Source organism: Phacochoerus africanus, chromosome 16, assembly GCF_016906955.1.
Source record: "Phacochoerus africanus isolate WHEZ1 chromosome 16, ROS_Pafr_v1, whole genome shotgun sequence".
NCBI lineage: Eukaryota > Metazoa > Chordata > Mammalia > Artiodactyla > Suidae > Phacochoerus > Phacochoerus africanus.
This window is the reverse complement of record NC_062559.1, coordinates 6,644,826-6,662,424: the sequence shown is the minus strand read 5'-3', so window position 1 is coordinate 6,662,424 and position 17,599 is coordinate 6,644,826. Positions and strand designations below refer to the sequence as shown.

General features: G+C 44.2%; 1 protein-coding gene across 1 annotated transcript in view; it reads right to left on the bottom strand.

Moving 5' to 3' along the window:
* TCAF2 (TRPM8 channel associated factor 2) overlaps positions 1-7,701 on the bottom strand; it is a 68,276-nt gene extending 60,575 nt beyond the window's left edge. The window contains exon 1 of the mRNA XM_047763208.1: positions 7,535-7,701. The gene's annotated coding sequence lies outside the window, so the exon portion shown is untranslated. The remainder of the gene's footprint in view (positions 1-7,534) is intronic.
* Positions 7,702-17,599: the final 9,898 nt, after the last annotated feature.

Here is a 17,599-nt window from a genome sequence, read left to right as displayed (position 1 = left end):
TATTCAGCAGCTGCCTTTCTCTGGAGGGGGCCATTTTGGGAAAACCTGGCCCCACCCATCAGTCAGTAGCTGAGAAGCCCCAAGGCAAACAACAACCCAGGTGGGATCACAGCCCCACCCCTCAATAAACACGCTGCCTAAAGACCCCTCAGGCACACAACCACCTCTAATCCCATCCAGAGACCAAGCCCCACCCACCAGAGAGATAAGAATCAGCTCCACCTACCAGGGGGCAGGCATCAGCCCCTCCCATCAGGAAGCCTTCAGCAAGCCCCCCATACTGACTTCAGCCACAAGGGGGGCAGACACCAGAAGGAAAAGAGGCTACAACCCTATTATCTGTAAAAAGATCACCACACCAAAAACCTATAAAAAATGAAAAGACAGAGAACTATAACTCAGACAAGGAAGAAAGAAAAAACCCCGGAAAATCAGCTAAGTGATCAGGAGATTTTCAGCCACCAGGAAAAACACTTTAGACTGTTGATGCTGAAGATGATGCGAGACATGGGCAATAAACTGGAGGCAAAGGGGGATAACTTACAGGAAACACTGAGCAAAGAGATACAAGAGATAAAACTTAAACAAGAAGACATGCAAAATACAATAACTGAAATAAAAAAAATCAATAGGGGCAGCTAACAGCAGAATACAGGAGGCAGAAGAATGAATAAGCGAGGTGGAGGACAGATTAGTGGAAAGTGTGGATGCAGAACAGAAAAGAGAGAAATGATTGAAAACAAATGAAGAGAGTCTCAGAGAACTCTGGGACACTGTTAAATGTACCAGCATCTGTATTATAGGGGTGCCAGGAGGAGAAGAGAGACAGAAGGGGACAGAAAAAATATTCCAAGAGATAATAGCCAAAAACTTCCCTAACAGGGGAAAGGAACCACTCACTCAAATCCAGGAAGCACAACGAGTACCATATAAAATAAACCCAAAGAGGAACACCCCAAGACACATATTAATCAAACTGATCAAAATTAAAGACAGAGAAAATCTTGAAAGCAGCTAGGGAAAAGAAACAAAGAACACACAAGGGAACCCCAATAAGGTTATCGGTAGATTTTTCAGCAGAAACTCTGCAGGCCAGAAGGGGGTGGCATGAGATACTTAACGTGATGAAAGGAAAACACCTCCAACCAAGATGACTCTACCCAGCAAGGCTCTCATTCAGATTTGAAGGAGAAATCAAACAAAACCTTCACAGATAAGCAAAAGCTGAGAGAATTCAGCAGCACGAAACCAGCCTTACAACAAATACTAAAGGAACTTCTCTAGGCAGGAAAGAAAAGACAGCAGCAAGAAACAAAAATACCACAAATGACCAGGCTCACCAGTAAAGGTATATATACAGTAAAGATACGAAATCATCCATGCAATTATGCCACCAAAACCAGAAATCATGAGAAGAGGAGGGTACAAATGCAGGACACTGGAGATGAATTTCCATTTAAGAGACCAACAACTTAAAACAATCTCATATATATATATAGACTCTTATATCAATACTTCAGAATAACTGCAAACCAAAAATCTATAGTTGATACACAAGCAAATAAGAAAAATCAATGCAAATACAACACTAAAGATACTCATCAAACCAGAAGAGGAGAGAAGAAGAGAAGAAGAGAAGAAAAAAGAGCAACAAAAATCCAAAGCAATTAATAAAATGGCAATAAGAACATACATATCAATAATTACCTTAAATGTGAATGGACTAAACGCCCCACCCAAAAGACATAGACTGGCGGAATGGATACGAAAACAAGATCCATATATATATATATATATATATATATACACACACACACACTGTCTTCAAGAGACCCACTTCACTTCTAGGGACACATACAAATTGAAAGTGAGAGGATGGAAGAAAATATTTCATGCAAACAGGTATCAAAAGAAAGCTGAAGTAGCAATACTCATATCGGACAAAATAGACTTTAAAATGAAGGCTATTTTAAGGGACAAAGAAGGTCATTACATAATGATCAAAGGATCAATCCAAGAAGAAGATATAACAATTTTAAATATCTACGCACCCAACATAGGTTCACCACAATATACAAAGCAACTGCTAACAACCTTAAAAGGACAGATCAACAATAACACAATCATAGTGGGGGACTTTAACACCCCACTTACAGCAATGGACAGATCAACCAGACAGAAAATCAATAAGGAAACACAGGCCCTGAATGATGCATCAGACCAGGGGGACTTCATAGATATTTATAGGACATTCCATCCAAAAGCAACAGAATACACATTCTTCTCAAGTACACATGGAACATTCTCTAAGATTGATCACATCCTGGGCTACAAATCCGACCTTGCTAACTTTAAGAAAATTGAAATCATATCAAGCATCTTTTCCGACCACAATGCTATACAACCGGAAATCAACAACAAGAAAAAATCTGCAAAAAATACAGACACATGGAGACTAAACAACATGCTACTAAAAAACCAATGGATCACTGAAGAAATCAAAGAGGAAATTAAAAAATACCTAGATGCAAATGACAACAAAGATACAACACTCCCAAACCTATGGGATGCACCAAAAGCCATTCTAAGAGGAAACTTTATAGCAATACAAGCCCACTTCAGGAAACAAGAAAAACAAGCTAACTTTACATCTAAAGCAGCTCGAGAGAGAACAGACAAGACCTAAAGTTAGCAGAAGGAAAGAAATCATAAAGATCAGAGCAGAAATCAATGAAATAGAAACAAAGAAAACCATAGAAAAGACCAACGAAATGAAAAGCTGGTTCTTTGAAAAGATCAACAAATTGACCTTAGCCAGACTTATCAAGAAAAAAAGAGAGAGGACTCAAATCAATAAAATTAGAAATGAAAAAGGAGAAGGTAAAAATGGACATCACAGAAATACAAAGGATCACAAGAGACTACCATATGCAACTATATGCCAACAAAACGGAAAACCTAGAAGAAATGGACAAATTCTTAGAAAAGTACGCCAAGGGTTAGGGTTAGGGTTAGGGTTAGGAAATAGAAAAGATGAATGACCAATCACAAGAACTGAAATTGAAATGGTGATTTAAAAACTTCCAACAAACAAAAGTCAGGACCAGATGGCTTCACGGGCGAAGTCTATCAAACATTTAGAGAAGAGCTAACCCCTCTCCTTCTGAAACTCCTTCAAAAAATTGCACAGGAAGGGATACTCCCAAACTCAGTCTATGAAGCCACCATCACCCGGATACCAAAACCAGACAAAGACACCACACACAAAAAAAGAAAACTACAGGCCAATGTCACTGATGAACACAGATGCAAAAATCCTCAACAAAATACTAGCAAACCGCATCCAACAATACATTATAAGGATTGTACATCATGATCAAGTGGGATTTATCCCAGGGATGCAAGCGTTCTTCAATATCCGCAAACCCATCAGTGTGATACACCACATTAACAAACTGAAGAAGAAAAACCATATGATCCTCTCAATAGATGCGGGAAAAGCCTCTGACAAAATCCAACACACATTTCTCATAAAAACCCTTCAGAAAGTGGGCGTCGCAGGAACCTACCTCAACATCATAAAGGCCATGCATGACATAAAGGCCACAGCAAACATCCTTCTCAATGGTGAAAAGCTGAAAGAATTCCTGCTGAGATCAGGAACAAGACAAGGATGTCCACTCTCGCCACTACTCTTCAACATAGTTTTGGAAGCCCTAGTCAATGGCAATCAGAGAAAGAACAGAAATGAAAGGAATCCAAATTGGAAAGGAAGAAGTAAAACTGTCACTATTTGCAGATGATATGATACGATACCTAGAGAACCCTAAAGACTCTACCAGAAAACTCCTAGACCTCATCCATCAATTTGGCAACGTTGCAGGACACAAAATTAATACACAGAAATCGATGGCATTTCTATACACTCACAATGAAAGAGCAGAAAGAGAAATTAGGGAAGCAATCCCGTTTGCCACCACATCCAAAAGAATAAAATACCTAGGAGTAAACCTACCCAAAGAGACAAAAGACCTGTACTCTGAAAACTATAAGACACTGATGGAGGAAGTCAGAGATGTCACAAATAGATGGAAAGATATACCATGCTCATGGATTGGAAGAGTTAATATGATCAAAAGGACTATACTGCCTAAGGCAATCTACAGATTCAATGCAACCCCTATCAAATTACCAAGGACATGTTTCACAGAACTCAAACAAAATATTTTAAAATTTGTTTGGAAGCACAAACGACCCAGAATAGCCAAAGACATCCTGAACAAGAAACACAGAGCTGGAGGAATCACGCTCCCGGACTTCAGACTATACGACAAAGCAACCGTCATCAAAACTGTATGGTACTGGCACAAAGACAGACATACAGATCAGTGGAACAGGAGAGAAAGCCCAGAATTCAACCCACGCACCTACAGCCAACTCATCTATGACAACGGAAGCGAGGATATACAATGGAGAAAGGACAGCCTGTTCACTAAGGGGTGCTGGGAAAACTGGACAGCCACATGGAAAAGAATGAAATGAGAACACTCCCTAACACCATACACGAAAATCAACTCCAAATGGATTAAAGACCTAGACAGAAGACCAGACACTATCAAACTCTTAGAGGAAAACAGAGGCCAAACACTCTCTGACACAAACCACAGCAACATCTTCTCAGATCCACCTATCAGAGTAATGACGGTAAAAACAAAAACAAACAAATGGGACCTAATCAAACTTCAAAGTTTCTGCACAGCAAAGGAAACCCTAAACAACACAAAAAGACAACCCACAGAAGGGGAGACAATCTTTGCAAGTGATTCAACTCACAAGGGATTCATCTCCAAAATTTATAAACACCTTCTGCAGCTCCATACCAAACAAACAAACAACCCCATCCAAAAATGGGCAGACGATCTAAACAGACACTTCTCCAAAGAAGACATACAGATGGCCAAAAAATACATGAAAAGATGTTCAGCATCACGCATTATTAGAGAAATGCAAATCAAAACCACAGTGAGGTACCACCTTACACCAGCCAGAATGGCCAGCATCCAAAAGTCGACAAACAATAAGTGCTGGAGAGGGTGTGGAGAAAAAGGAACCCTAGTACACTGTGGGTGGGATTGTAAATTGGTGCAACCACTCTGGAAAACAGTATGGAGATTCCTCAGAAAACTAAACAGAGAACTACCATTTGATCCAGCAATCCCACTCCTGGGCATCTATCCAGAGAAAACCATGACTCGCAAAGACACATGTACTCCGATGTTCATTGCAGCACTATTTACAATAGCCAAGACATGGAAACAACCTAAATGTCCATCGACAGAGGAGTGGATCCAGAAGATGTGGTACATGTACACAATGGAATATTACTCAGCCATTAAAATGAACGAAATACCAGCATTTTTTGCAACATGGATGGACCTAGAAATGATCATGCTAAGTGAAGTCAGCCATACAATGCGACACCAACATCCAATGCTTTCACTGACATGTGGGATTTGAAAAAAGGACAGACTGAACTTCTTTGCAGAACAGATGCTGACTCACAGACATTGAAAAACTTATGGTCTCCAAAGGAGACAGTTTAGGGGGTGGGGGGATGTTCTTGGGTTATGGGATGGAAATCCTGTGAAATTGTATTGTTACGATCACTATTAAAAAAAAATAAAAAGCTTAGTACTTTAAAAAAAAAAAAGCAAAGAAAAGGCAAAAAGACAAAAAAAAAAGCAAACAAAGAAATCAGTTCTGGGAGATGTAACAAGTTGGGAATGCCTTCCAATTTACTAGGTCTGCCCAACTAGGGAGATTCCCACCGCTACTTTGGAGCATTCTGAGGTCCACCAGGCCTTTTAAAATTTGGTATACCTTAAATTGAGTTCATTATTCCCTTCAGAGCAGCTCCTCTCAAGGGAATTACTTACACGCTAGTCTCCACGTTATGGAAAGAGGTTGTACTATTTTCAAAGATGAAGGGGATGCCAATAAACATGCCTTGAGCAGGATGGGGTGTACCATGAGCCCCAAGAAAACCAGCACTTTCCCCTTTGCTGCCCTTTCTAGCATCCCCAAAGGGCCAGACCATGTAGTAGGTGCTCTGGGTACCCTGGACCACCTCTGACTTCAGCCACTGCCCTGGAAGACTTTCTGGGCACTGGGAAGCCTTCTCGCCTAAACAGGTGCCAAGCTGCAGCCCTGAAGCTGACACCCAAGTCGGCATCACTGGGTGGAGCCGCTCCCAGGTAAATGCCTACCTAGGACTCCAGGTTCACAAGGCCCACAGCAGTAAACAGCTCAGCTGCAGGCCTTTCCCTGCGGGCTTCCCCTCCTTCCTGGTCTCGTCCCCATATGATTCATCACTCTGCAGTGATGGGCTCAAATAAGCTACCTGCAGTCGGTACTTCTAGGAGGCTTTGCTATGGGGAACAAGCTAAATCGACAGACACCAAACCCTTCACCGCACCTGCCTCAACTTTGTCCTTCCTCCCTCCCGTCTGCACACACCACCAGCCATCTCACTTCATCTTTCACCTGTTTCTCAAGTGTCAGTCTAGCCAATGCACCTTCACACCCAGATGAACCCAATCCGGTTTCCGTCTCATCTACAATCTTACTCAAGCCATCCCTTTTTTTCTCCCCTTCATTTTTGAACGTTTTATACAAGTATAATTGATTTATAAGATTGTGATAATTTCTGGTCTATAACAAAATTATTCAGTTATACATATACACATATCCATTCTCTTTCAGACTCTTTTCCCACAAAGAATATATTGCAGACTATAGGGTAGAGTTCCCTGTGCCGCTGGCCTCAAGCCATCCTACTCAAAGCTCTTCCTAATCAGAACCCTGCCTTTTCATCGCCTCCCCCCAGGTAAGAGCTGAGCGTCTCACCCTGGTTAAGCCTCCAGGCTACCCACGATTTTCTAGACTTTGTACCTTTCACATACTCGATAGCTCCAGGAGGTCTGGTTCCCTGAGCACTGCCCCGTATTTCCTAATACCGCCGCCAGGCAAGTGAATTCACAAAACTCCACAGTCTGCAGCTGAGGGCTGGCGCGTGCGCTGAGGGATCTCGGCTTGCCCCGTTTCCAGGAAGAAAGGCAGAGACAAGTCGCAAGCATGAGGTCAAGCTAACCACCACCTCTGAGCAGACAGGGACATCGGTCACGAATCAGGACGCCCCCGTTTTCCAGGAAAACAACCAAAAGACCCCAGAAGAAGTGTAAAAGGTTCTCAGAACTCGGATCCCAACTCTCCCGAACTACGTGCACGCACGCGCGCGCACAGACCCACCCACGCACGCACTCACTCATCTGTTCTCAAAGTCTTGACTCCCAAATTCCGAGAGGCGAGAGAAAGTGTATTGAGACAACTGTGGAAACGAAACGAAAACGTAAACCTAAGAACACCACGACAGCTAGGCGTTCGCCGGCCTGCGTCCGGCGCCTGGCGGCGCACGCTCAGCCCCCACCGCACCCCATCCCGCGGACGCGCTAGCGAAAGCGCTGGGCAAACTCACACTGCGGCGGCCGGGTTGGTGCGCTGCGCGGGCTCGGGCGCTGAGGCCGGTGCGGCGGCTCTGCGAGCGGTCCTGGGGCGCCGCCGGCAGAGGCTGGCGGACTGGGCGAGGGGTCGGAGCCGCGACCAAGGCCACCTCCCCACGGCCCCACCCGTCCCGCCGCACCCGGGGCGGCGCTCGGGGCGCGCCGGGAGCCGGCGGGGTGCGCAGCCCGCCCCCTGTGGGCGGGGTCCGTCCCCTGTGGGCGGGGTCCGCCCGCCCGCTGGGGCGGGGCCAAAGCCCGCCGCCCGACCCTCGGAGGGTTCTGGCGGTGCGACGGGAGCTCGGCGGCATTCGTGTCTGATTTGGTGAGGAGCGCAAGCGCCGCGTCTCCTACACACCAGACTCGGGGAGGACAAATCCCCCGGCAGTGACCTACGCCATGGCCGAGGGTCTGCTTTGGCCCAGCGTGGAGGCGGGGCCCCTCCGCTGCCGGAACTGCGACCGCCGCGTCGCGCTCGCCCGGCTCCTCCTGTGTTCAGGGGCTGCCCCCTGGTGGTCAGCCCCCGGCCGTGCACCCCGTGCAGGAGTTGATTTATTTGTGGGACGGGGCACCCAGGGAGCTAGCTCAGCGTGAAGAAGTCGGTCTGGGGCTGCAGACTGAGGTGATGCGCAGTGACAGGCAGGGAAGGAAACGTGCGTGTTACAGCACCAGACACGTCCATTGCAGCCAAAGCTTTGGAGTGGCTGCCGCTTGAATTTCTACCTGAGAGGGGCGAGAAGGTCAAAATCAAGGTTAGCGTATTAGATTTACTAGGAATCTGATTTTGAACAGCTTTGCGCAGCAGATGCGCTATTTTTATTTTTGTGGAGGTTTTTTTTTGGGGGGGGAGGACAGGAAGCAGGAAGGGGTAGGAAAGTGAACGCTATAACTTGAGAGTGATTACGAGAAGGGGGCTTCAGATCCCTATAGCACCCTCCCCCCACCCTGTGGTGCTACCACTGGTTCTACCTGTAAATCTTCTCACTGTTGATAAAGTTATCGGATGTGTCCGTTTTTCTTAAATATTTATGACTGTCTCTTCGTTTTGTTTTCTTTGTTTTTTGCTTTTTTGGGGCCTCACCGCCAACATATGGACGTTCCCAGGCTAGGGATGGAATCCCAGTTATAGCTGCCAGCCTACACCACAGCCACAGACAGCAACGTGGGATCCGAGCCGCCTTTGCGACCTACGCCACAGCTTAGGGCAATGCGTGGGCCCAACTGGACCCACTGAGTGAGGCCAGGGATGGAAACTGTGAGGACACAGGGAGAAGGTGACCGGCCCAAGCCACCGAGAGAGGCTTCTGGGAAGCCAAACCGTGCTGGCACCTTGATATTGTTCTTCCAGCCTCCAGAACCATGACAAAGTACATTTCTATTCTTTAAGCCAAAGACAGCTCACAATTATCTAATCAGTCTAACTGCCATTTGTAACAACACGGATGGGTCTATCCTTAGAAACTGTCATACTAAGGCTGTGAAAGACAAACGCCATATGATATCACCTATATGTGGAATCTGAACTTATTTGCAGAATAAAAATAGACTCTCGGGGGAGTTCCCGTCCTGGCAGTGGTTAACCAATCCAACTAGGAACCATGAGGTTGCGGGTTCCATCCCCCGCCTTGCTCAGTGGGTTGGGGATCCGGCGTTGCCATGAGCTGTGGTGTAGGTCGCAGAGGCGGCTTGGATCCCGTGTTGCTGTGGCTGTGGTGTAGGCCGGCGGCTACAGCTCCGATGAGACCCCTAGCCTGGGAACCTCCCTATGCCATATGCCCTAGAAAAGGCAAAAAAAAAGACAGAAAAAAAAAAGAAATAGACTCACAGACTTTGAAAAACTTATGGTTACCAAAAGGGACAGGTTGTGGGTGAACTTGGGTATTGGGACTGGCATATGCACCCTGAGGTGTACGGAGTGACTGGCCAATGGAGACCTTCTCTCTAGCGCCGAGAACTCTACCCAGTATTCCACGATCATATAGGTGGCAAAAGAATCTGAGAGAGAATGGACATGTGTATACGTAACACTGCATCACTTTGTTGCATAGCAGAAATGTTCACAACCTTGCAAATCAACTAGACTTCGACAAAACAAAATAAAAAATAAAAAGTGTTGGTTAGTGTGTGTAGTATTATCTCATTTTTTCTGAGCGAAAAGCCAATTTTCTTTTTTTTTAAATGAGTTTTATTTTTTCCATCACAGATGGCTTACAGTGTCCTGCCGATTTTCTACTGTACAGCAAGGTGACCCAGTCACACATACATGTATACATTCTTTTTCTGACATTATCATGTTCCATCATAAGTGACTAGATACAGTTCCTAGCACTATACAGCAGGTATTATCTCATTAACATAGAAAGATATTTTATATAGACACACAGCTTCTATGTGTATGTGTTTGTGTGCATGTCTGTGTGCGTTTCTTTGTGTGTGTGTGTGTGTGTGTGTGTGTGTGTGTGTGTGTGAAGAACTCGATGACCGTGGTTCCCTCTGACGAGTGATTCCAGGGTGTCTGGGGATGCAGGACACTTTTCCTTTTCATCGACTGCAGTTCTTTTTTTCAGTATAACTTTCTTTTTTTCTTTCAATTTTATTGAGGTATAAATGACTATGTAAGTTCAAGGCGTGGAGCATAATAATTTGACTTACATATATCATGAAACGATTATCACAGTAAGTTTTGTGAAGATCCATACTCTCATATAAATACAATATTTTTTCTTGTCTTTTTGCCATTTCTAGGGCTGCACCCGTGGCATATGGAGGTTCCCAGGCTAGGGGTCCAATCGGAGCTGTAGCCGACGGTCTACGCCACAGCCACAGCAACACAGGATCTGAGCCGTGTCTGCAACCTACACCACAGCTCACGGTAACGCCGGATCCTTAACCCGCGGAGCGAGGCCAGGGATCGAACCCGCAACCTCTTGGTTCCTAGTCGGATTCGTGAACCACTGAGCCACGACGGGAACTCCAAATACAATATTAAAGAAATAGCAAAAGGGGTTTGTGTGATGAGAACTGTTAGGATTTACTCTCCGACCACTTTCCTGTATAAGGTACAGCATGTTAGGTCATGTTTTGCATTCCATCTCTAGAGCTTATTGTCTTATAACTGGACATTTGTACCTTTTAAGTAGCTTCATCCCATTCCCCCCACTGCAACCCCGCACCTCTCACACCCACAAATTTGATAGGCTTTTCTGTGAGTTTTGCTTGGTTTTGAAGCATGATTGGCCTGCAGCACTCTGTTAGTTCCCGTTATGCACATAGTGATTCGATGTGTCTACACAGTTACAAATGATCACGGGGACATTACGTAATTACTGGCTCTTTTCCACACCTTACGTTTCATATCTGTGACTGATTTTATTTCATATCTGGACGTTTGTACCTCTTAATCTCCTTCACCTATTTTTCTCCTCCTCCCCCACCTCCCCTCTGGCAACCTCCTGTTTATTCTCTGTATCGATGACTCTGTTTCTGTTCAGTTATGTTTGGCCATTTTGGATTCTACGTATAAGTAAAATCAAACAGTATTTTTCTTTCTTGTCTGATTGATTTCAGTGAGTATAATACTGTCTAGGTCCATCCATGTTGTCACAAATGACAAGATGTTATTCTTTTGTGTGGCTATTATTACATCGTGTGTGTGTGTGTAAAAAGTGAATGTATAAATAATACATCTTTATCATTATCTGTTGAAGTGGATAATGGTATTATGGATCTGTTTCCCTCTCTGGGAAAGCAGACAGCCTCGTCTAGGAAATGGCGTATGGGGCACAGTGCCCTCGGCTCTGGTCACCATGTGCTCTAGGGGTGTCCTCTAAATGGGTTATGGGAGTCCTATTGTGGTAACCTGACTACTGCAGTGCTGTATTGCATGCTGGTGGGTATGCAATCTGGTTGGTTACCAGGCGCTGCCCTGGGCAGAGGCAGCTGGCTGCTGTGAGGTTCGGGGGAAATGAAGCCATTTCCAGTTCCAAGGATAGATATAAATGAGTTTAAGCCAAGCATGCTAATCCATACCCTTTGCATTGCACCAACTTGTTCTTTTGGGGTTGCAAATAATAAATATGCATAAATAATACTTAATTGTCTAGCATATGCAGGAAGCATATAAAAATCAGGATTGTTATTGTTACCAGTGGTACATCAGTCCGTTTTTATATTTCTAGAGAAAAAAAATTCTGCAGTAATTCCAGTTTTTCACTAAGCCAAATGCAGGGGTTATGCTCTACACATGCTTCCAGCTATGGGCTAGCGTTAATGGTCATTGGCCTCCTTCTTCAATTATATTTAGTTTTGAGTTAAAATTAATGTGGCCCCATATATTCTTTCCCTAAAGGACCTCAAGAATCTGGAAAGGATTAGCCACACTCTAATTTAGGACTCGAGATGGATAAATGCACCTATGTGCAGCACTGACATGAGTCACCGGGGAGGTTTATTAAGTCACTATTTAAGATGATCCAGAACAGGTGTCTACAGCTGCTTTAAGAATGAGTCCTATGGTGGCCAGGAAAATAGTCCACTCTGATCTCCAGTTGCAGGGAGTGGGTATGTAACTGATAGATGGCTCCAGCTGGTGCACCCTGGAATCCCTGGTGCCAAGGCCACACTGCCCAGGAGCTTCTGATGGCCAGTGATTCGTCGCGCTGGGGTTACAAGGGCAGGTCCATTTCTGGAGACCTGGGACTCTTGGTGGGTGGTTTCAGCTCCAGGACTCCCCGGTGGCCCTGACAAAACCTTCTGAGACCTGCACTGCAGTGTAAGCCAGTCCTTCTTTCACTCTCCTTCACCAGGGTTAAAACTACACCACAGTCTGATGGTCTCACCACCGCTCCATGTTCTCTCACAAGCGTTTCCCTTAATAGATCTCTTGTACGCCTGACCGTATCTGGCTTCTGTTTCTCGAAGGACCCGGGCTAACCTAAGTACTGTTATAACTACATCTCCTGACATTAAAACACTCACGTATTTATTAAGCTGTATTGCAGTGGGAGTAAAGAGCAGAGTCATCAACTTGAGAGTACTTATGAAAGACTTAGCCACGACATTTTTCATTCTTTGGTACATGTATGCTAACCTTTATTCAAATTATCCAAGTTCTATGTCCTAGGGCAAGTTCCTGCATATTTATTTAAAGCAGTGAAATCAGAGTTTGATTCTTTTCTTTCTTCTTTCTTTCTTTCTTTTTTCTCTTCCTTCCTTCCTTTCTTTTTGTCTTTTTAGGGCCATATCTGCGGCATATGGAAGTTCCCACACTAGGGGTCTCAGAAATGCTGGATCCTTAACCCACTGAGTGAGGCCAGAGATCGAATACTAGTCAGGTTCATTACTGCTGAGCCACAATGGGAACTCTCTTCTTTTTTTTCTTTTTAGGACCACACCTGCAGCATATGGAAGTTCCAGGGCTAGGGGCTGAATCAGAGCTCTAGCTGACAGCCTATGCCACAGCCACAGCAACGCCAGATCCGAGCTGCACCTGTGACCTACACTGAAGCTTGTGGTAACATGGTATCTTCAACCCACTGAGTCAGGCCAGGGATTGAACCCACATCCTCATGGATACTAGTCAGGTTCTTAACCCACTGAGCCACAATGGGAACTCCAGAGTTTGCGGCTTCTCATTAGTATGGCCTTATATTTTCTTTTGGGGTTATAAGTATGTGGAATATATTTGGTAGGAGCCAGTAATATTCCAGTCACAGAGGATGTCTTGGAACCTATCACTGCCATTCCAGAAATATCCAGACTGAAACGCTCTTCCTCTTGTAATGAACAAGGGAGAGGCTTCTTACATTTCTAAACTCCTGCCATTTCCAGGTCGAACATAAAGTTTGGTTGTGCCTGGAAGGTGGCAGCCATCTGGGCACCAGTGAAACTGACTTCGCCCAAGACTGAGAGTGGATTTTTTTCCCCAGCTCGGAAATATCAGACCCAGTGGTTATGCACACAGTGGATCCAATTTCCTACAACCGTGCCTACGCAAGTGTGATTTCCACATCTTCACACACAATCCCACAAGGGTTGCAGACACCAAGATGCCAGAGGGGCTAGTACATGGGAACTGGGAAATCATGGAAAGTCAACTATCTCCATAACGAAATTCCTACAGAGGAAGGAGGTCGAAGTTTCCAGTCTTATAAGGACCAATAACATAGTTGGGTTTTTTTTTTCCTATAAATGTAGGCAATTATTTCCAAATCGATTTATTCCAAAGTTCCTCTGACATTAGAATCTTTCTTCTTAAGGCTGTTATATACTGAGACTTGGGATCCAAATCTTTCAGTTTTAGCTAAGGTCTGATGAGAATCATTCAGCTTGGGCAGGCGGGTGGGTGGGGTGGATATAGGATGAGAAGCCAGGAATAACTGAACCTAAGGTTCCCATTGCTCTCCACACATCTGTCCAGATGGGCCTCAAATACATAAGATGAAAACTGCCAATGCTCTGCAAATTTTGTTAGTTGTTTCCAGCTCAGATGTTTCCATATGAATTTGGCTCCAAGTTGTAGGAAATTGGATCCACGGGGTACTTGACAGGAGCCCAGAAATTAGTACCGAAAAGGACAGCGTTACTCATTCAGTCCCTTTTGCAGAGGCCACAGCAATGGCTGAGATGAGCTCCTCTGTCTTTTTAGTCAGAGAAATTTCAGAGGGGAGAAGCTGCAAGATTTACAGCCACATTCACAATTTGCGAAGTGTGGCTTGACTTTGAAGTTTGAGAACAGACATTGAGAAGGTGCGAGTTTCCGTGAGGTCAGGGGCTCCTACCCTCATGTTAAGGTCAGAAGCCTGTGATCAAGTCCTGAAAAGGCAGCTATTGACTGTTCCAGGCATCAAACTCACATCTGTCGTGCTGCTTTCAATGTGCCAAATGCAGTTTTTTCTCTCTTTGCCATGAATTATCTGTATGATTTGCTCCATTATTTCCTTCAAGAATCCACTCAAATATCACTTTATCAGAGAGGCTTTCCTGGACCCCAGCACATAAAATAGCCAACACGCCCATTGTCCAGTCTTTTACCACAGAACATGCTTCCCCATCCTGAGTTTTATTTTCTTTCACACTACTTTGGTTTATCTTGCGTTTCTAGACCCCGTAGCAGTATTTCTAGACCCTGTAACAGTAACTAACATTACAATAGGTATTCAGTACATGTTTATCTAATGATTCAGGTGACTCGATGGCTAGATTGGAAGGGGATGCCCAAAATGTGGGAAACACATCTTACAGAAGCCAAAATTTTATGATGGTTTTATGAATGTTTAAGAAACATGTTAGGAATCTTTCTTAAAAAATGGCAGATAAAACAAGAAGCATTTACATTTTACTGGGGAAAGTATTTCTCTAGTGGCTTCATCTAGTTTAGTGCTAAAAAATATTGACAATCTGAGCGAGGCTGTGGTCCTTCACTACCTTCGCCTTCTAACTCATTAGAAATCCGAAGTTTAACGAGGTTTTTTTGTTTTGTTTTTTTTTGCCTTTTTTAGGGTTGCACCTGCGGCACATGGAGGTTCCCAGGCTAGGGGTCCAATCGCAGCTGTAGCCACCAGCCTATGCCAGAGCCACAGCAGCACAGATCCGAGCCACATCTGCGACCTGCACCACAGCTCACGGCAACACTGGATCCTTAACCCACTGAGCGAGGCCAGGGATCAAACCCGCCACCTCATGGTTCCTAGTCGAACTCATTTCTGCTGTGCCATGATGGGAACTCCCTAACAAGGTAAGTTTGAGCCCTGGAGAAATGGTTTCTGCTACCCCTTTCATACGAGCTTTATCCAGGTGATGGAAAGATCTTTCAGTGTATGTTTTAAATTCCAGTTTTTTCTGTGTGGCCCAATTATAGCAGTTAGCAAGGGAACTCAACATGGATCGTAAAGATACAGTGTTATCCTCCTGGGTAAAAGCAAGCTGCTACCCTCATCACGGCTTCCTATTCCTCCCGGAATGGTTTAGGCATCTACATTTGAGGAGTGGGGACAACACATGAGGACCCCCTGAGTCCTGAGCACGGCCCCCACTTCATTTTGGTTTATATTTAAGACTTCCACCAAGTTTAAGAGATCTTTAGGGAACCATCCTTTCAGAGGCGACCTCTCCCAGTGTATCTCTTGCCTACCTGATGACATTAGTTTTGTTTGTTTAAGTTGTCCCTTACGCTCAGCCAGAGAAGTGCAGTTTTGAATTTTCTATAAGAGGAACAAAGGCTCTTTCTGTAATCTTTTGTTTTGGGAAGGCAAAATAAATAAATAAATAAAAAGCAGCCCCCAATACCCAGGAAGTCGTCTGACACCCACAGCAGCTAGAACAAGGCTCTGCTTTGCCTGTGGGACATTATCAGCTTCACAGAAATCGACATCAGACAGGAAGTAAGATGGAAACAAGCTCTCTGGGCAAACACAAAATATCAAACATACCTCTCTTGTCTAAAGTGAGTAATGGCTACTTAGGCAAAAAAGCCAGTGACAGTTTTATTCTCACTTCAGTTGGTCCTTCCTAGAGATAAGATTGATTGAGAAAGTTATCCAATCACCCCAGCTTCTTGATAACATCCAATCCAGAACAAAGCTTTGCTTTCTTCCAAGTTCAAATCCTATAACAGGGTCTTTCTAGCACACTTTTGCTGAGAGGCCCACAGTTCTCTAGGATGTGCTGCCACAGGTCATATATCTAACTTGTTCAGCTAGAGTTGAGTTCTTCGTGTGGTCTTTGCATGGAGAGCATAAACATCCCTACCTGCTTTACCTGAGGGTATTCTCTCCTCCCCACCCCATCAAAGGCTCTTCTTTATCCAGTACCAGAGATCCACTAGGCTTTCTACAAAGGTCACTTGAATGCTCCTGATGAGTCTGCTGTTTTCCCTCTGATAGTTCAGGTCAGTTTCCCTCTGAGGACCTGAGACTGAAGTCTGCTCTAAGTTTTGATTAAGTTGGTCATCCATAAGTTCATAGGGCTAGTCCTCTTGTAATTAAATGTCAAAAGCCTTAAATAAGGTTTCTTACTGTTTCCTTTGTAACATTTTGGCTTCTCTATGGCAAGAAAAGGAGAAACTCTATGTAAAAAAAAAAAAAAACAAAACGAAAAAAAACAGGTGTTTCCTCTCCCACCTCTATGAATTTTGTGCGAAGAATGAGTTAAATGATCTCTTTCCAGGTTCCTGGCTCCTGTTTAAAGCATGGACACTTCAGAGCAATAAGACTAGGCATGAGCACAGCCCACTCTATTGAAAACGGAGGGAGGGTCTTCCAGGTCTCTGGGGTCTCTTCAGCATCACTCGGATGTTTTTATATTGTACATTTGATCATTTTGCCCTCCTCCCCTCCCACCCTTTCAGCGTTATCTCAGTTCTCAAATTATACCCAGTAATTCTGGCAATCCGTGAAAGCGAATTTTATGTCCAAAGTTAGGCAGTTTATACCAAAAAAAAAAAAAAAAATCAGTACTTTCATGTGTATATTTCTTAATCACATATGGGTTCCTATATACTACAGATGAGCAGCCTTAACTTTCTAATGGCCCTCAGGTACACATGTTTGCATTACCATAGTCCTCGGCTCCTGACACTGTCAGTGCTTGCCAGTGCATACCTGGCTTTTAATTTACTCACTCATTTATTTACTTCTAATATAATTAATACCTAGGAAGCCAACCTGACACTATAGCATTGGAAATAACTGAAACCGCGCAAGCTTTCCCATCAAAGAAACGTTTCCCTTTATAGCATTTAAATCACAAGAATCCAAGGAACATTTCTATAATTCTTGAGTGACATGTGGAATTGTTTTTGTATATGTGTAGTTAGAAAATGTCTGAAAAGTTAAGAAATCACCCCACCTCTTCTTTGTGACCCTTGGAAGCCTGACTCCAATGGTATAAGTCAATGAAAGACATGTTTCAAAATGAAACCCAAGTAGGGGGATCCAAAATCTTTGAAGGAGTAAAGGACACAGGAGAGAAGCAGTCTTGAAAGAAAGGTGTTACTTTTGTCAGCAAGAAGAGCCAGTGCCTAGGGCAGTATTTGATATTATGTA